This window comes from Sitophilus oryzae, unplaced genomic scaffold (genome assembly GCF_002938485.1).
Source record: "Sitophilus oryzae breed Bouriz unplaced genomic scaffold, Soryzae_2.0 scaffold_358_pilon_pilon, whole genome shotgun sequence".
NCBI classification, from domain to species: Eukaryota; Metazoa; Arthropoda; class Insecta; order Coleoptera; family Curculionidae; genus Sitophilus; species Sitophilus oryzae.
In genome coordinates, this window is record NW_022146927.1 from 1,314,348 (window position 1) to 1,333,268 (window position 18,921).

The 18,921-nt window shown below is 33.6% G+C and overlaps 1 protein-coding gene and 1 long non-coding RNA gene across 3 annotated transcripts in view; both read left to right on the forward strand.

The window, feature by feature from the left end:
- LOC115884872 (S phase cyclin A-associated protein in the endoplasmic reticulum) overlaps positions 1-18,921 on the forward strand; it is a 67,840-nt gene that overhangs the window by 35,632 nt on the left and 13,287 nt on the right. The window lies entirely within an intron of this gene.
- Positions 18,093-18,740, forward strand: LOC115884874. Its single transcript, XR_004050626.1, has 2 exons — positions 18,093-18,329; positions 18,586-18,740. It is a non-coding gene; the product is annotated as an uncharacterized LOC115884874 (long non-coding RNA).

An 18,921-nucleotide genomic window follows, 5' to 3' on the forward strand; every position in this document is an offset into this window, starting at 1 on the left:
GTGATTTTTTAAACAAAAATTAGTCCTCTGTAAATTAAAAATAAACAAAACCAGGACAAGTCTCTTATTAAACACGCCAAAAGACGTGACAGAACGATTTTGTGCCTCGTGATGGCGACCGTTTAATTAATTTTTGAACCGAAACGTCGACTAGCTAGAATTAATGGCCAAAAGAAAAAGAAAATAACAAAAAAAGAAGAAAAACATTTTTTTTAGTATCTCAAATATTTTTATTAAAAAAAACTCTATCGGACTCAACTTTCGCCTTTTCGACAAGTTATATAGGGTGGTGCGAACTATATTCCGGAAACTTCGGCGGCATATTCTGCTGGTGAAAATAAGTAAAAAAGTTCCTAAAAATGTATATCCTAAAATGCTTAGTTTCGGAGATACAGGGTGTAGAATAGAGGTGTGTAGTTCGTGAACGAACTAGTTCCAATGAACTATTCCGACCCCGGAATGAAAGGAACTAGTTCCTCAGGACCTGTTCCGGGATCGAGACTGTGACCGATATAGAATAATATGCGACGGCGACGGATCGGCTAGCGCGCGTAGCCCGATGGTAGGCAGGAGTGGGGAGTGCCAGCCGTATGTTATCGGATCCGGACCTAGAGGAACTAAACTAAATAAAAGACTAGTCTACGTACGAACGGATCGGGCCAGCGCGATCGTTGCTAGGCAGGAGTGGGGAGTGCCAGCCGTATGTTATCGGATCCGGACCTAAAGGAACTAGAGGAACTAAATAAAAGACTAGTTTACGTATGGTTCAGCCAGCGCGATTGATGCTAGGCAGGCGTGGGGATTGCCAGCCGTATGTTATCGGATCCGGACATAGAGGAACTATTAAAAGACTAGTTCACGGGAATCTATTCAGTCGGCAGATCCGAGATATAATACAAGGCGACGACGATGGATTCGGCCTTGTCTATTGCCACAGCCGGCGAATGTTTCACTTTAGGTCCCTAAAATTAAGAAATATTCTGAATTTTTAGACAAAAACAAAAAGCTTGAATTGAGGAAAAACGCAATTTTTCGTAAAATTTTTTGCTCTAATTGATTTGTGATATAGTTTTTTAAATTTTGATTTGACTTTTTTTATTATTTTTATCTGCAATAAAACTTACCTATATGTTTTTAACATAAACAATTACACGTCTCGTTATATCTACGTACATTATAAAAATTATACAGATCATACTGTGAATAGTTCTGACTGACAACGAAACGCATTAGCAAGCAAGGGGGATGTCAATGTTAGGCGGGAACAATTGTGAACTAAAGACCTAGTTCAAGGAACTATTCCTCTGGAGGAACTAGAACTAAGGAACTAGTTCCTCCTAAGGAACTAGAGTTCCCACCTCTAGTGTAGAAGTTTAATTTTTATTTCGATTTTTTTTTCCGCCACCTACATGATGTGTTTTAACTTTTTTGAAGAGTAATAACTTTTCATCTGTACCTGTATAAAACTACTGAGTGAAAAAATATACATTTACGTGACTTTTTACGTAAAAAATGTCTCTTGGTAAAAATCGCTACGGTCAACCGTTCTCAAGATATTTTGAATGGAAATAGCCAATACATACCATTATTGACAAAAAATAAACACGTAGAGTATGTTGGTTGTGTACGTTGGAGTAGTTGATTGTTATTTGACTGAAATAATAAATTTGGGAAATTTTATTTTTTTAAATTAATTACGATAAAACAGTTTCTGTTGAACTTTTGCCAAAAAAAAACATTTCAAATATATGATTTCAGTCTAATAACTATTTAGTCAACAAGTAATTTATGTCAATGATGACAGGTATTGATAATTTCGATTTCAAATATCTCGAGAACCATTACTCGTAGCGATTTTTACCAAGAGAACTTTTTTAGGTAAAAAACGTCGTAAATTTATATTTTTCTTACTCAGTAGTTTTATATCTACAGGTACCGAAGAAAAGTTATTATTCTTCAAACCAGTTAAAAAATATGTAGGTGGAGTTTTCTACAAGTAGGCGTCATATTGACATCAAAATCAAATTTATCATGTCAAAAAACTGCCAGACACCAATTTTCATCCAAATATTGACGCTACTTCAGAAATTATTTGGAAAAAATCGAAATCAAAACGAAACTTTTACACCCTGTATCTCCGAAACTAAACATTTTAGGACATACATTTATACGAACTTTTTTACTTATTTTTATCTGTTATAATGAATACAGTTCGGACCACCCTGTTTATGTAAGATACGAAGAGTGTCGAAAAGCAAAATTTTAAAATTCGCCATGTATTTCAGTAACTAAAAGGGCCAGAATAAATCTTTATTTTCATAAAAAAGTAACATAGTGATGTCAAAACTTCCTCTTTGTATCTCTATACTCATAAACGAGAAACCAAGAGAGCCAAAAACATGCCAGATTGTAATTGCTTAAACTACACAATAAAAATTCATAGTAACATAAATCAAAAATACCTTTTATTCGAATATTAATAACCCTTATTAACCCTAATCTACCATTCTCTGCCACCCCATTACTACTAATAAAAAGATTTAACCCCTGCATATACCCATAATAAAATCTGCATATAATATACCGTACGATTCAATCGAAATCCATCGACATAGATTCTTTTGAATAAAAAAAAACCGACGAAAAGTGTATCGATATAGTTCTATCGAGGGCGAAATTTATAGACATGTGGCGCACCCTTTTTCTGGGTGGCTTTAAAAAATTAAACAGTCCATGCCAGAAAAGACCATCCAACGCAAATGTATGCAAAATCGGGCCATATGTCCCGAGACCAGGGCTTCAGTAACAACTTAATGCGGGGCTCGAATAAGAATATAACGCCCCCTATTTTTAAAAGGACCCCTCTTTGTATTTTACAGTGCCAGACATAATATAGAGACATCAATATAACTTGTCATGCAAAAGCGTTGAGCAAAAAATTGGGCTCAAAACAAGTTTTCGCGTCTTCTAAATTTCTGGATCTATACTAAGCTCATCTTTTACCAGTCTTATTATACAGGATTAATATGGATTTGAAAAAGCTCCTCGGCTAGCGAAATCTCATGCCATCTGGCTAAATTCGGCGAAACCCTGTATTTAAATCACACGCCCATCGATAATACTAATAATGGACTTGGTAGCAGGGCTTTTAGAGTTTGGGGACAGGTCCTGCCCTGTCATTAGTCTTTTTAATATAGCATGCCTTCTTTTTATACAGTATGTCTCCGGACTGTCTTTACAAGAAAAAAAAACGTTGTTATTATTGACATTTTAGGAAAAATGCATTTTTCATAAAATGTTTTGCTTGTTCTAAAATGGTTAATCTCCTTTATACTTTTCCAAATTTCCATACTGTTTTAGAGAAAATTAAGAAAAACATGAAAATATGGTTGAATTCTAATCATTGCCTGGAAACTTATATGGTGAAATTTTGATAAAATAATTTAGTACTCACTAAAAACATGGTATGTCGCTAGTGGTAGGAAAAATAATTTTTAGAGGTTACTAGTTTATTTCTTTGAATAAGAAAACTAAGGAAGGAGCATATCAAAAATCTTAGGTACACCGCGATGGGCCTCAAATATGGCCGACTTAAATTCCGGTTTATCAGTGTCATTCTAATTTTATTTAAAAAATGTAAAACTATGATGTAGGGTAGACGTGGGGTAGACTCAATAATTTGTTGTTTTATTTTACGTTGTGAATAAATGTTGGTAGTTATTAAAATTGTTATAAAAATATATAATTCTACTAAAAATAGATAAGTTATAATAAGTATTTATTACCACAAACATCCGATACGCTACTGAAGCAGGTAAGTCAAATTAACGTATCTAAATTCTTTGACATCTAATCTTTGACAAGTAATAAATAAAAGCTAAAATGCAAGAAAAATATATAATTTAGTTAATTTAAGTGAATTTCATAAATGATCGGTTTACTACACGTATGTATATTATATAGTCACTTACTAGCGAAAAGTTGTTCCATTATTTCACTCAATTTTTGCCGAGATCTACCGCACGCTACACAACCAACTGTTTTAGAGTCTTTTTCGATAAATCGCGATAGTGTCACTGTTAATTTAAGTGCTGCCACAATTTCCATCTAGAATTACTACCTTTATACAACTATCAGTAGTAGAATAAATAATAAATAACATAAAATAAGCTCCGTAAAGACTGACAAATCCACAAAATTTCAAATCAAATACAAATGTGTCAAATGAATCGTCAAACAGAACTGTCAAGGATCCCCACCCTAGAGTGCTTTTATGGCGCTTTTTCCGCCCACCATGCATGAATACATGGATAGCATTATGCTCCTTCCTTAGTCTTCTTATTCAAAGGTTTATTTGGTTGCCTGTGATATGCATATACAGGGTGTTTCCTAATTAATCTAAAAAATAAAAAATCGTTAGAAAACGGCTTAAAACGGGCTCTTCATAAGTATATTTATTTTTTTCTCGGCAACCGTTTGATGAACAAGAAAAACTCAAAAGGTCAATTTTGTTGAAAAAGGATGGCCAGTCAAGAAAAAAATATATTTTCTTTAAAAAAGCTGTAGTGTACCATTTATGTTAAGCAAAATATCGATTTTTTTTTTAATTTTTAACACCCTGTAGATCGTACCATTTATATTAAGCAAAATATCGATTTTTTTTTAATTTTTAACACCCTGTAGATCAGAAAGGAAGTACTTTAAACCTAATGGTTATATAAAAATTGTTTTAAGAATACATGAGGAATCACACCACAATTTTGTAGACTAATTAGAAAAAACCCTGTATATTGTCAACTTGACAATGATTGTTGATAAATCAAAAAATACCTTTTCTGTGAAAAAAGCCCGATTTTCGCAGGAAAAATTTTGGTTTTTATTGAATTTGGGCCTGCGTCTGCAAATACCGGTATGTTTTTTAATATTCTATCTATCTAAATTTTAAATATCATAGTCAGAAATAGTTTTATTATTTATTAACTGTAAAAATGGTATACTTATAAGTTTTGTCAAATATTGTGATTTACTTTCTACCTTGTAGTCAAAATTTATATTTAATAAACTGTAAAATATGTATATTCTTATGTTTTATTAAAGTTACTCTGATATACTAATATATCAGTGTAACTTTAAAACTAAATCCTTTGAAATCAAATATAAACATAAAAAATATTTACAGCAGAAAAGGCGAAGGCGCTGGGTTAAACGTAGTCTCTACTAAGAACACGGAGAGGCGCTTTGACCCAAAATTTTACTATTAAGTTTCATATCTATCTTAATAGAAGATTATTTTCTTTTATCTATGATTCTAATGTTGTCTATCTCTATGGTTGAAAGTCCTAAAAATCAAAAGGCGTTTCTATGGTAATATATTTTATATACAAAGGTAATATCAATTCAATAGATGGATTTTTTATATATTTGCTGTTGTTAAGTATCTTATTTTCCGATAACTATCATTACCTTTTCCGTAGCATTGAACTAAACAAATTTTGTGCTTCTTTAGTATTTCAAAGCTACAAAAAATATTAAGTTAATTAAAATTTGATGAATAACGATCCATCAAAGAATGAAAACTAAGATATATTACCATAGAAACGCGTTTGGATTTTTAGATCTTTGAAAAAATTCAACCATATTTTCAACGCTTCTCTTAATTTCCCCAAAACAGTATGGAAATTTGGAATAGTATAAAGGGGATTAACCATTTTAGAACAACCAAACTTAATTGAAAGATGCATTTTTCTCAAAATGTCAATAATCAAAAAGTGTTTCCTCTGCTAAAGACAATCCGTGGTCATACTGTACATTAGGGTGAGCCAAAAAAAGTAACTTATGGAATTTATAGGTTAAAATGAACCTAATAACCGAGAAAGAAATATTTCCGGAAGCGCAATTTTAAAAGGTGTCATTCAAAGTTTTCCATATAAATAACAGGAAAAAAAACCTTTTTCCATTAAAAGTACCATAACTTTGAAACGGTTTAAAAAATCTGAGAGTAATTTTTTTCAATTTAATAATTCGTATATTTGAAAGCTTTGAAAAGTGAAAAATAAAGAATAAAATCCATGTTTTTTTGACAAATCTACATTATAAGCAATACTTTTTAACAATATTAATCTATTTTATTTAAATCTAGTTTTTTTGCTAAATACAAAAATTTTGTAATCTAAATCACTAATCATACGGTACTACGAGTATGATACGTGCTACATATTTGGCATAGTATTACGTTTTTCTTTAAATAATTGGCATAACCACACCACCTGTAGAGATGTGATTCTGTTTTTTCAGTTTTTGTAATGTAGACACATCAAAAACACACTCCATATCCCTTTGCCCTACGCATCTTCGAGACTCCTGCACCACCGCAGTGTTAATTCCATAATTGGGGCGCCAACAGGGCCCCACGACGGCCATCTCAGTCCCGGCGTCGCCCCATAAATCGTCTTTTAATCGCGTTAGAGACTGTAATCATTACGCGTATGTGTTAGTGTTTGCGGGGCCCCAGACCGAATCTATATACACGGCTATGCGCCAGTCCATTTAGTCGATTGGCCGGACAGCTGGTCCCAAATAACGCCGATAGATTTATTTAAAGGTTCCCTCGTTTGTATTATCGAGTTTGGAGGGCTTATTTATGTTTTTAATTCGAATTCGGTAGGTCTGGGGTGAAAAGAAAAGATGTGGCAACACCACGAGCCAATAATTCCACTAGTATAGTTCTGTCCAGAACCATAGTATAAGGAAACTAGTAGCTTTACTCCTTGTCAAATCCTTTGTTCTTTTTCTGCCACTTTATATGACCTTGTTCTCGCGTCCCGTGACCACTGACGTAGCTGTATAGTCGTGGTCTATAACTAGGCCAAGCATAGTCGTGGCACTCGCCATAGTTCCACATGAGTTCACAATAAAATAAAATAAAAAAGATTGATCATCGAGTAAAAATTTGCTTGAAAACAGAATATTTTCACATATCGTGTAAGTAACAATTCTTCTCTATCTGAAAATCTTCTGATGGGAAGAAATGCGGAAAAAATATATAATGACATATTTTTATATTATTATTTAGCAAAATAAAAACACTAAATCACCACAATACACCAAAACACTTTTACTTTTACACTGGACGCGCGTTTCGCTAACCATGTTAGCATCATCAGCAGATGATTATAAAATTAAACTTGTTTTAAATTAAAAAAAAATTGTACAAAATTTTTGAAATAAATAATAATTACAGTTGAGGGTTGGAACCTTTGGTGTTACACAGCAAAATAAAAACACTAAATCACCACAATACACCAAAACACTTTTACTTTTACACTGGACGCGCGTTTCGCTAACCATGTTAGCATCATCAGCAGATGATTATAAACTGTTATGTAGTTTATAATCATCTGCTGATGATGCTAACATGGTTAGCGAAACGCGCGTCCAGTGTAAAAGTAAAAGTGTTTTGGTGTATTGTGGTGATTTAGTGTTTTTATTTTGCTGTGTAACACCAAAGGTTCCAACCCTCAACTGTAATTATTATTTATTTCAAAAATTTTGTACAATTTTTTTTTAATTTAAAACAAGTTTAATTTTAACATTAATGTGTTTGTTTTGTAGTAAATTGGTCAGGTGATTTTCATTGGATAACTAATACACTTAACAACACACTTTACTAAATAATAAAATAACATATTTAAACATCAATAATTGCTAATAAACATTACAGAAATTTCAAAATAGAAAAGAAGCAAGAACAATGAGAAATAGCATCATCACGTAATAAAAGAATATTTTTTTAGTTATTGTTACCGAGTCCCGAGGGTACCGAAAGAACCGGGAATTAATAATTTCGAGTTCCGGTTCTTTGATATCTCAAAAGAACCGGGAATTTCCGGTTCTGAACCCTAGTTACCATATTATCAAGAAATTATGTTTTTTCACTAAAAACTAAAATTTCCAGATTTTTTTCAAAAAAAAAATTGCGCAGAAAAATCCTCATGTTTCTGGGGTCAAAATATACTACCCCCAAAAACATTTGCACTTATTTAAGACTCACCCTGTATAGGGCGATTCACGGTTATGGTACATTATAGCGATTCCGGAACCGGAGCTGTTTTTCGGAACCGGTAATTTCGGTACCATGCCTCTAAGGAACCGGGAGTTCCAGTTTTTTTTTCGATACTTTCGGTACTAGCAAATTTTTGTTCAATAATGGTGTAGTTCGTTAAACAGCAAGCAAGGGAGGGATGGTTGTCAAAAGTAAAATCGATAAAAAATTGAGGTTTAAATGAAAATAATATCAAATTATTTATTAAGTAGTAATCAGTCAGGAGAAAATTAACCTGAACACAAACATAGTCACAAATGACGCTCCAAAAAACTCAAAGTACAATTTTTTGAATTATTTCTACAACCAATAGCAGCACACAGTAAGGCACTCATTTTTTGTCAATCCGTCTTTGTGCTGGGACGCAACGCTCGAACCTCGCAGGTCGACGGACGGAGCTCAACTGAAACGCTCTGCAATCTGCCGATATTCGACAGATTGTAAAAACTGGCAGAAAATATTTGGGAGAGTGCAACTACTCTTTTCCTTTTACTATGACTACACTTTTTAGTAGGTAGGTATATCATTTATTGTAAGAAAATCTGTTACGTCCTCTTCTTGATATAGACTGACTACCCAAACAAGAATCGAGAACGGAGATCCCCGGTATTTCCCGGCGATTTCCACGCGGTTTTCCGCCGTGGAAAACCAATTAAAAGTTTTCCGGCGAGAGTTTAAGTTTGTCAAAGTACTGGTAATAAGATCGTGAGCGGTAGACACGCACGCCCGAGTTCAATTAACGAGAGATTTACTTGGCCTGCCCGATTTAGCGAAGGCTTCCCCTACTTTTTGTTTTCTTAATATTTTGGGCACACGGTATAATTGCGATAAATCTTCAAACTAGCGAACGATTTAAAAATTGATTTTTTGTATATTTTTTGCGTGAATTTTAGAATGTAGAAAGTACACTCAGATGCAAAAAAAAGTTTTGTCAAATTTAAAGTGTTATATTCATAGATAAAAGAAAATAATCTACTATTAAGATAGATATGAAACTTAATAGTAAAATTTTGGGTCAAAGCGCCCCTCCGTGTTTTTAGTGCAGACTACGTTTAACCCAGCGCCTTCGCCTTTTCTGCTGTAAATGTTTTTTATGTTTATATTTGAATCCAAAGGATTTATTTTTAAAGTTACACTGATATATTAGTATATAAGAGTAACTTTAATAAAACATAAGAATATATATATATTTTACAATTTATTTTTTTATTTATTTTACAGAGTTTCATGTAAATGATCGTAAGTCGACTGGCTGTCTATTGAATAGACCGAGATTTATAGATTTTAAAGCGAACGAAAAAAAATCAAACAACGAATACATAACATATACATATTTGTCTTTTATCTAAGATACATACCTTATCGTCTTTTGGAAACACGTACATTTTTGCAGTTTTGTTAGTTTCTTTGCAAGATGCAACGCAACAAGAAAACACCATTTTTACAGTTAATAAATAATAAAACTATTTCTGACTATGATATTTAAAATTTAGATAGATAGAAAATTAAAAAACAAACGAGTATTTGCAAACGCAGGCCCAAATTCAATAAGAATCAAAATTTTTCCTGCGAAAATCAGGCTTTTTTCACTAAAAAGGTATTTTTTGATTTATCAGCAGTCATTGTCAAGTTGACAATATACAGGGTGTTTTCGAATTAGTCTAAAAAAATATGGTGTGATTTCTCATGTGTTCTTAAAACAATTTTTATATAACCATTAGGTCTAAAGTACTTCCTTTCTGATCTACAGGGTGTTAAAAATTTTAAAAAAAATTTGCTTAACATAAGTGGTACACCACTGCTTTTTTAAAAAAAATATATTTTTTCCTTGACTGGCCATCCTTTTTCAACAAAATTGATCTTTTGAGTTTTTCTTGTTCATCAAACGGTTGTCGAGAAAAAAATAAATATACTTATTAAGAGCCTTATTCCGCCTTAATTCGTTTTCTAACGATTTTTTATTTTTTAGATTAATTAGGAAACACCCTGTATATGCATATCACAGGCAACTAAATAAACTAGTAACCTCTAAAAATTATTTTTCCTACCACTAGCGACATACCGTGTTTTTAGTGTGCACTAAATTATTTTATCAAAATGTCACCATATTTTCCAGGTTTTTACCAAGTTTCCAGGCAATGGTTATATCTCTGTTATTTTTAGCCCTATTTTCATGAATTTTTTAGCAAACTGTATATAATTATTAGGCTGTCCGTTATTTACCAAGTTGATTATTTTTCTCACGACGCCCTCTAAATTTTTAGTTTATTGCCTAAAAAAAATAACAGACCATTGTAAACCCTTAATATTCACATCAAACCTTGCCCCAAAAACGATTCATTTTCCATTTAAATTACATGGGAATTTGCCACTTTTTGCAAATATTTTTTTTTCTCTCGATCTTGTTCTCTTGCAGCCATGACAATTACATATTCTTGTACAGAATTGAACGCTCTACAAAAAAGGTCTCTTACAATTTTTCGATAAACCTACTCCTTCAGAAGTTATTCACGGCTAAATTAACCACTCGGTAAATTCCTAAATTTTTCAGCTTTTTTGAAAAAATTACGATTATTTTTGAAAAATTTAACACACCCTAATAATTATATGAACTTTAATTCGTAAACTCAGTTTTTATAAACTATAGTATTTGGCATATTATACAGGGTTAATCGAGGGGTTGTTTTTTTACCCTAACTTTAAAACACCCTGTACAGGGTGGGTCAAATTCGACGCTTTTAAATGGAAACACCCTTTTCTCTAGGAGATAGACGAAAACTAATATCGGTGTCTGGAGCTCAATTTTCATCAAAAACATGATGGTGAAAACCGCACATCAATATCTGTTACCGTTTCGGAGTTACGGGGTGTTTTTCAAAACTGTGCATTTTTAACAAATCGCTGTAACTTTTTTGCTATGGAAAATTTTGTATTTCTATGAAAACATTTCCAAAGCACCTTTTTACGTAGAATTTAATGGTTTAAGTATAATTTTTTTAAAATTAATAATTTAAGGGTTATCAACAGAAAAATTGATTTTTTATTTGGGACACCCCCTATATTTTTAATTAGCTGAAAAGAATTTAAAATTACCTTTCCAAAAATATAGCACACTTGATATTTACTAAATTAACTAGTAGGCTTTGGACCCCTTATTGATGATATACCTCTAATGGAACTCGAAAACATATTTTTCCAGCAAGACGACGCACCGGCTCTGAACGCTGAAGTTATTAGCAAATTTTTGCAGCCAATTTCAAGAATATTTGAATAGCTAACCAAAATCCCAGCCGTTGGCCGTCGAGGCCGCCTGACTTAGTGCCCATGGATCTAATCCTATTGATATATTTGCGAAAGAATAAAGGTTCCTTATTCTTCCGTATAGTCTAGACAAGAATTAGAAATACTTAGCAGTTATGAGAGGGTATCGTTCACCCCCACTGAGTTAATGAATTTCGCGAGAAATGTTCAAAAACTGCCCCGTCTGTCCATAACAGAAGACGGTCGATATGTTGAACACTTATAGCAAAATCTCATGTCTTGGTTTGCTATTTATTTTTAATGTTATTAGATATAGTTTAAATGTGTTGATGTTGGTTAAATATGTTTTAAATTGTTATAAAATTCTGCATCATCTCTCATAGAAGAAATATTATTTTCGTTTTAATTGATGCCCACAGCTAGAATTTTTTGCATTACAGCCGGTGCCGTTCAAAGCCTACTTATTTAAAGCGGGCGAATTTTTATATACTCTATATCTCGAAGAGGAATCGAGCAAAATATTAAGTATGTTATATTTTTGGAAAGGTAATTTTAAAATTCTTTTCAATAAATTAAAATATACAGGGTGTCCCATATAAAAATCAAATTTTTTATTGATAATTCTTAAAATATTAATTTTAGAAAAATTATACTTAAACCATTAAATTCTACGTAAAAGGTGCTTTGAAATGTTTTCATAAAAATACAAAATTTTCCATAGCAAAGAGTTACAACGATTTGTTAAAATGCATATTTTTGAAAAACACCCCGTAACTCCGAAACGGTAACAGATATCGATATGCGGTTTTCACCATCATGTTTTTGACAAAAATTGAGCTCCAGACACCGATATTAGTTTTCGTTTATCTCCTATAGAAAAGGGTGTTTCCATTTAAAAGTGTCGAATTTGACCCACCCTGTACAATAATTTTCGTGTGTAAATTTTCCTAAAATATAATTTTACCGTCAGAACGATGTCTCCTGAGCATTTTGTTTTTTGAATTATGCCATTACATGCCTTGGTTAATTTTTAAGAGCCAAAATCAGGATTAATTTGCAATTCTTTCAATTATTATCATTACATTTTGATGTAATTTTTTAATGACAAGATGGTTTTAGTGACTGTTTTGAAATTCGCGGTTCGCTAAGATCAATCGAACAGAATCAAACAAAAAATCGACCTTAGTTCCATTTCACTACATGATGTCTCAAAATGTGAGTGTTTGCCAAAGTGAGGGCTGGCAAAGGGACAAGGGAGGATGAAAGGGAGCCTGTGAAGGGCGTAGGAGAGCGGTTACGGTGCCGGCACTCTCTCGGAAGTTCACGGAACGATAATAAAGCCCGTCCATTAGCGCGGTTGCCAGATTTCCAGAGGGTTGGGGAAGGGATTCCGTGCGAGATGTATTTGGGGGGTAATTTTAGTATTTTTTCTCTCTGTAAAAACGGAGAAAAATAAAACTAGGTCTGCCTACGATGAGTGTCTTGCGTAGGGATGAGCGATATCGTGAATTTTAAGTCACGCTGTTAAAACTGATACTTAATATCAGTGATTTAAAAGCGTGATATGATCACAACTTCCAATCTGTCCCTAAAAATAAAAAAGTTAGTCAGTAATAATGAAATTAATGAAAGTTCTGTACACATCTAGAAAGAAATGTGTTATACAGAGTGGTCCGAACTGTATTCCGGAAACTTCGGCAGCATATTCTGCATATAAAAATAGGTAAAAAAGTTCGTATAAATGTATGTCCTAAAATGCGGCGTTTCGAAGATACAGGGTGTAGAAGTTTCATTTTAATTTCGATTTTTTCTAAATAATTTCTGAAGTAACGTCAATATTTGCATGAAAATTGTAGTCTGGGAGTTTTTTGACATGAGAAATTTGATTTTGATGTCAATATGACTCTCATTTGTACATGTTTCTTAACTGTTTTAAACAGTAATAACTTTTCGTCGTACCTGTATATAAGTAGTGAGTAAAAAAATATACATTTCCGTGACTTTTTACGTAAAAAATATCTCTTAGTAAAAGTCGCTACGAGTAGCGGCAACACTGTAGTACTGAAAATAATGTAGACAGATGGAGCAAGTGCCGTTATGCAAAAATCCAAATTTTCAAAGAAATTCTATCGGTTCTTATACCGGTTTTCCATAAAAGTCTAACGTACCATGGCCGTGAACCATACCATAGTAGAAGGAAAAGAGTAGTTGCACTCTCCCAAATATTTTCTGCCAGTTTTTGCAATCTGTCGAATATCGGCAGATTGCAAAGCGTTTCAGTTGAATTCCGTCCGTCGAGCTGCGAGGTTCGAGCGTTGCGTCCCAGCACAGAGACGGATTGAGTGCCTTACTGTGTGCTGCTATTAATTGTAGTAATAATTCAAAGAATTGTTCTATGAGTTCTATATGTTCTATTTTTTTTTATATTTCCATCGGATGTAAATCAGCAAGCTGATCAGCTGAGTAATTATCAATAAACATTTAATTATATTTGTTTATTTTAGAAGCTGAGATATTAATTATTATAATATTAATTAAAGGTTATTATTTTTTTAGCATGAGGGCAGATTTTAAAAATATTTTTTTAGATATACAGGTTGTCTCAAATATGCACATGAAAATATTTTTTGGTCAGGGGATTTGCCATAAAATTTGCATTCCAATAATAATTTACGAGATAATTTATATAGATTGGTTTTTGAAACAATTTTAGAGTAAATATTTTGTACCTCTAAAGTCTCCGCAAATTATTCATATTTAAGGAAAAGAGTAGTTGCACTCTCGCAAATATTTTCTGCCAGTTTTTGCAATCTGTCGAATATCGGCAGATTGCAAACCGTTTCAGCTGAATTCCGTCCGTCGAGCTGCTGTTTTTTATTTATTTTTTATTATAAGGGGTCGTAATATAACAATATTCAAAATATTATAGACAAAATATTGAGTTTATATTTGAGGGAAGAAAAGTCCCACACCTAGCTTTAAACCACCGTATATATACAGGGCCCCATTAGTGCGAGGAATATCCTTGTCCAATATCTTCGTCGTTGTCGAAGATGTGAAAAAAGTTTTATTGATATGTTTCAAGGTTTATAAAAGAACGTATCCGAAAATATTTTGTTATATACAGGGTGTCACAAAAAAAGTTATGGTAAAGTTAGTTTTATTTTTTTATTATACATCATTCTATATACATTATTCTATATAGGGTATTTTTTATGGCGTCACCAAAATCGGAATATTTAAAATGGTATATCTCAATTTTTTTAAATGCAACATTCTGTATATTTTTTCTACAAAAAATTAAATAAAATTAAACTTGTTTTAAATAAAAAAATAGTTGTAGAAAATCTCTGAAATGGATAATAATATAAAAATATGTCATTATATATTTTTTCTGCATTTCTTCCCATCAGAAGATTTTCAGATACAGAAGAATTGTTACCTACACGAAATGTGAAAATATTCTGTTTTCAAGCAAGATTTTACTCGATGATCAATTTTTTTTTTATTTTATTTTATTGTGAACTCATATTTTCCTAAATACATATCTGTGAAACTATGGCGAGTGCCACGACTATACTTTGCCGTTAATAGACCACGACTATACAGCTACGTCAGTGGTCACGGTAGGCGAGAACAAGGTCATATAAAGTGGCAGAAAAAGAACAAAAGATTTGACAAGGAGTAAAGCTACTAGTTTCCTTATACTATGACCATACTGTATTTAATATGAAATCTTATAGTAACCACTAATTCTTTCCTCTCTCTTCCAGCTTCTCCGTGTGTTCCGGTCTCGTCGATCACCTGGCCCGCTGCTGCCTCTCCATCCGCCAGCCCGTCCACGACCAGCCGCCCGCCTGCGCCTTCCTCCTGGCCGCCCTCCGGTTCCCCGCCGCCCTTGCCGCCCGCTGTCCGGAGGAGGGCACCGCGGGAGGTGACCCCACGCACCTCGTGGCCACCCTCCACGGTACCGAGCTCCTGGGTTGCGTGTCGATGCTGTACGGGTCGCTGTTGCCGCCCGAGGCCACGGCGGCGAGGGGGGAAGGACTGGCGCCGCCGCCCTTGCCGGGTGCGGGCGTCAGTTTGGCGTTGGAGACGTTCCGGTTGTTGAGGAGGGTGGCCGAGGTGGATTTGGGCAAGTTCCAGGTGAGTGTCGGTTAAGAAAACACGTATTTTGCGTGTTTTCGTATTCTTTCTATCATTTTCCATTTTCCGTCATTTTTATCCCGTCTTTTTTATTTTTCATTATTTTTCTTCATATTTATTATTTTTTCTGCCTTTTCTCTTTCTTTTTTCTTTTTTTTTCTTTATTCTTATCCTTTTCCTTTTTTTTCTTTCCTCATTTATATATTTTTTTCTATTTTTCCTCCCCTTTTTTCTGTATTTTTCTTTCCTTGGTCCCGTCTTTGCCTGCTATTTTTTCTTTCGATTTCCTTCCATTTTTTTCTTTTTCATTACCTTTTTCCTGTCTGTTTTATTTTTATTTTTCCTGATATTTTGCCCTTCATTTTTCCGATTCTTTTTCCTGTCTTTTTCCGTTTCTATTACTATCTTTTTTCTTCTATTTTTGCTATAATTTTCTCCTTTCGTATCCCTTTTATTTTCCTTTTTAATATAAAAATAGTCTCGCTCTTTTTTCCATTTCCAGGTCCTTTTTTGTTTTTCTTCTTTCCTTTTTCCTGGCCTTTTTTCCATGCTTTTTTACTTTTTCTTGCCTTTTTCCTATTAAAGTTCCTTTTTTTTCTGTCTTTCCTCCTTTTCCGTTTTTCCTTTCATTTTCTTATTCCGGTACTTTCTTTCTTCTTTTCCTTTGTCTTGTCCTTTTTTCCGAAAGAAAAAAAAGTAAAAAGCATATTCTTTTTTTATTGCCTTTTTACTATCCTTTACCTTTAGCCTTTTCCCGTTGTCTTTTCTTTTATCATTCCTGTGCATTTTCGCATTTTCATGTTGCTGTAGTTTTTTCTTCCGTTTTTCCTTTTTTTTCCTCTTTGCATTTTTCTATTCTTTTCTCTTTCTCTGTTCTTGTCTTTCATTTTCCCTGTCCTTTTTTTTATTTTTCTTTTCCTGTACTTTTTTTCCTATCCTTTTCCTGTTTGTCTTCTTACCTTTTTTATTAAAAAAAATTAAATAATAATTTTTAAACTATTATTTGTTTCTTTTAATAGTTCAATTTTATCATATTGTGCAGAATCGTTTTGGTAGGATTCTTTGTCTACAGTATATCCCCGGATTGTCTTTACAACAGAAAAAACTTTTTTATTATTGACATTTTGAGAAAAATGCATTTTCCATAAAAAATTTGCTTGTTCTAAAATTGTTTATCCCGTTTATACTTTTCCAAAATTCCATACCGTTTTCGAGAAAACCAAGGAAAATATGAAAATATTGTTGAATTTTTTCATATTTGAAATGCAAGTCCTATAAATCCAAAAGGCGTTTCTATAGTAATGTCAGTCCATTTGTTTCTTTGATAGATGGTATTAATAATTTTTATTAAAGTCATATTCTTTGCTGTTGTTAAAATATCAGATTTTCCGATAATTATCATCACCCGTTCCGTAGTATTGAACTAAATAAATTTTGTGCTTCTTTAACATTTTAAAACAACAAAAAATATGACGTTAATTATTAGTATATTATAGGTATTAGAAATTTGGAAAAGTATAAACGGGATTAACCATTTTACAACAAGCAAAAATTTTTATGGAGAATGCATTTTTTTGAAAAAATGTCAATAATAAAAAAGTCCTCTTGTAAAGACAATCCGGGGACATACTGTATGTCCTGCAAACCACTCCAAAACCGCCGAAATTAATTATCGAGGGGTGTCTCACTATTGGAATTACATGTACATTTTCTTGGCAGTCGCTGGCAGTCATTGGCAGTCTTATGGCAGTCGCCTATAATAATTACATGGCAGTCATAGGCAGTCTTCTTCATAGTCACTGGCAGTCGCTTAGCAGTGGAAGGATATTTTGGCAGTACGTGTACATTTTTTACTCGAGTGAGACACCCCTCGTTAATTATATTTAACCGAAACAAACATGAACGCACCCGCATCGGACAGATACAACAATAATAAGCCAATTTCGCGTTCAAACACACAAACAGACATCAGATCTCTCAATCCGTTCGGCACTACGGGACCTCTTATTCCCCAACGGGCGACCCCCCTCTTTCTGCATCCATCTATTCAATTACCACGCGCGCAGCCCTAAGAGTAAGTAGATACGGTGCCGCGATTAGCGACGCCACGCTTGCTTCGAAGGGTTCCCAGGGGGCATCCTGGGGAGAGTAGGCCCCCGCACCGCGAGCCGGGTCGTTACTTAAAGGCTGGCCGCATCCGATGAGGAGTCCCGTGGGACTCTAGGAAATAGGGGATTGTTTGTAAGAGGCGTGTGCGTAGCGGTGAAATCAATGAGACTCTTAAATAACGAGAAAAAAACGGACGATTTCCATTTTTCGTCATAATTCGAAAACTACTAAACAGTTGCTCAGTAGTTCAAATGTACCGAACGTTGCTTTTAGCAGTTCTAATGTATATAGTAGTTCTGGCGCATCCAATGTGTTGAGTAGTTCAAATGAACCGGGGTTTTGAGTAGTTCAAATGTACCGTCATTAAAAACGCAGATTTTTATTTTCTTTTACAAAAAAAAAAAAAAAGAAAATTATTTTTTACATTTTTACACATGTCCAGTTGTAGAAAAATTAGTTTTATATATTGTAGGGGAAAGTGGGGTAAGTTGACGAAGCGGGTAAAATGACGAATGTCGATAAAATCATTATAACGTAATATATTTCCATTCGCATAGGAAGCGCCATCTCGTTAGTGTACCCTGAAGTAACTCAAATAGTTTGGAAAGGCTTGGACGGCGTGCTTTTCTGTTAGAACTGATTTGTGGATTTCACGTGTGTCGGTAAACATTTTCGTACAGTGTTTTTAAGGTTTACAGTGTTCCAAATTAAGGTAAGACTGAAATAAAATATTACATATAAAAACTAGGTATATATGCATGTTATGCTAAAAAAGTTTGCATAAACAAAGCTATTTATTAAATATTTTCTCATGGAACATTAAACATAACCTCTAGGGGCAAGATGGCCCGGGTAAGTTGACGAGTTCGTCATCTTACCCTACTGATCGTCATTTTACCCCATTATTTAATTTATTACAGCTCCGAATGGAGAAATAAGTATTTCGTAAAATGTTGTGCTCTTTTTAGATGCCTCGAATATACCAAAGAAAGACAAACAGACGTGCGTGGGATGAAAATGCTATGATTGCGGCTGTGCATGAAGTATTAGATGGAAAATCTTGCAATGGTGTGGCTTCTCTATACGACATCCCAGAACCGACTCTGCGCAGGTATGTGAAAAATGAAACATCTGCAACTACCGATGCATGGAGGGAGATATTCTACTACGTTTAATTTAAACCAGAGCCAGGCACTAGTAAATTATATTACCTTGATCGACAAAAGAGGTTTTGGATTGACAGCCATACAACTAAGGAAGTTAGCCTATGACTTTTAGCAATACGTGGAACGAAGCACAATGAG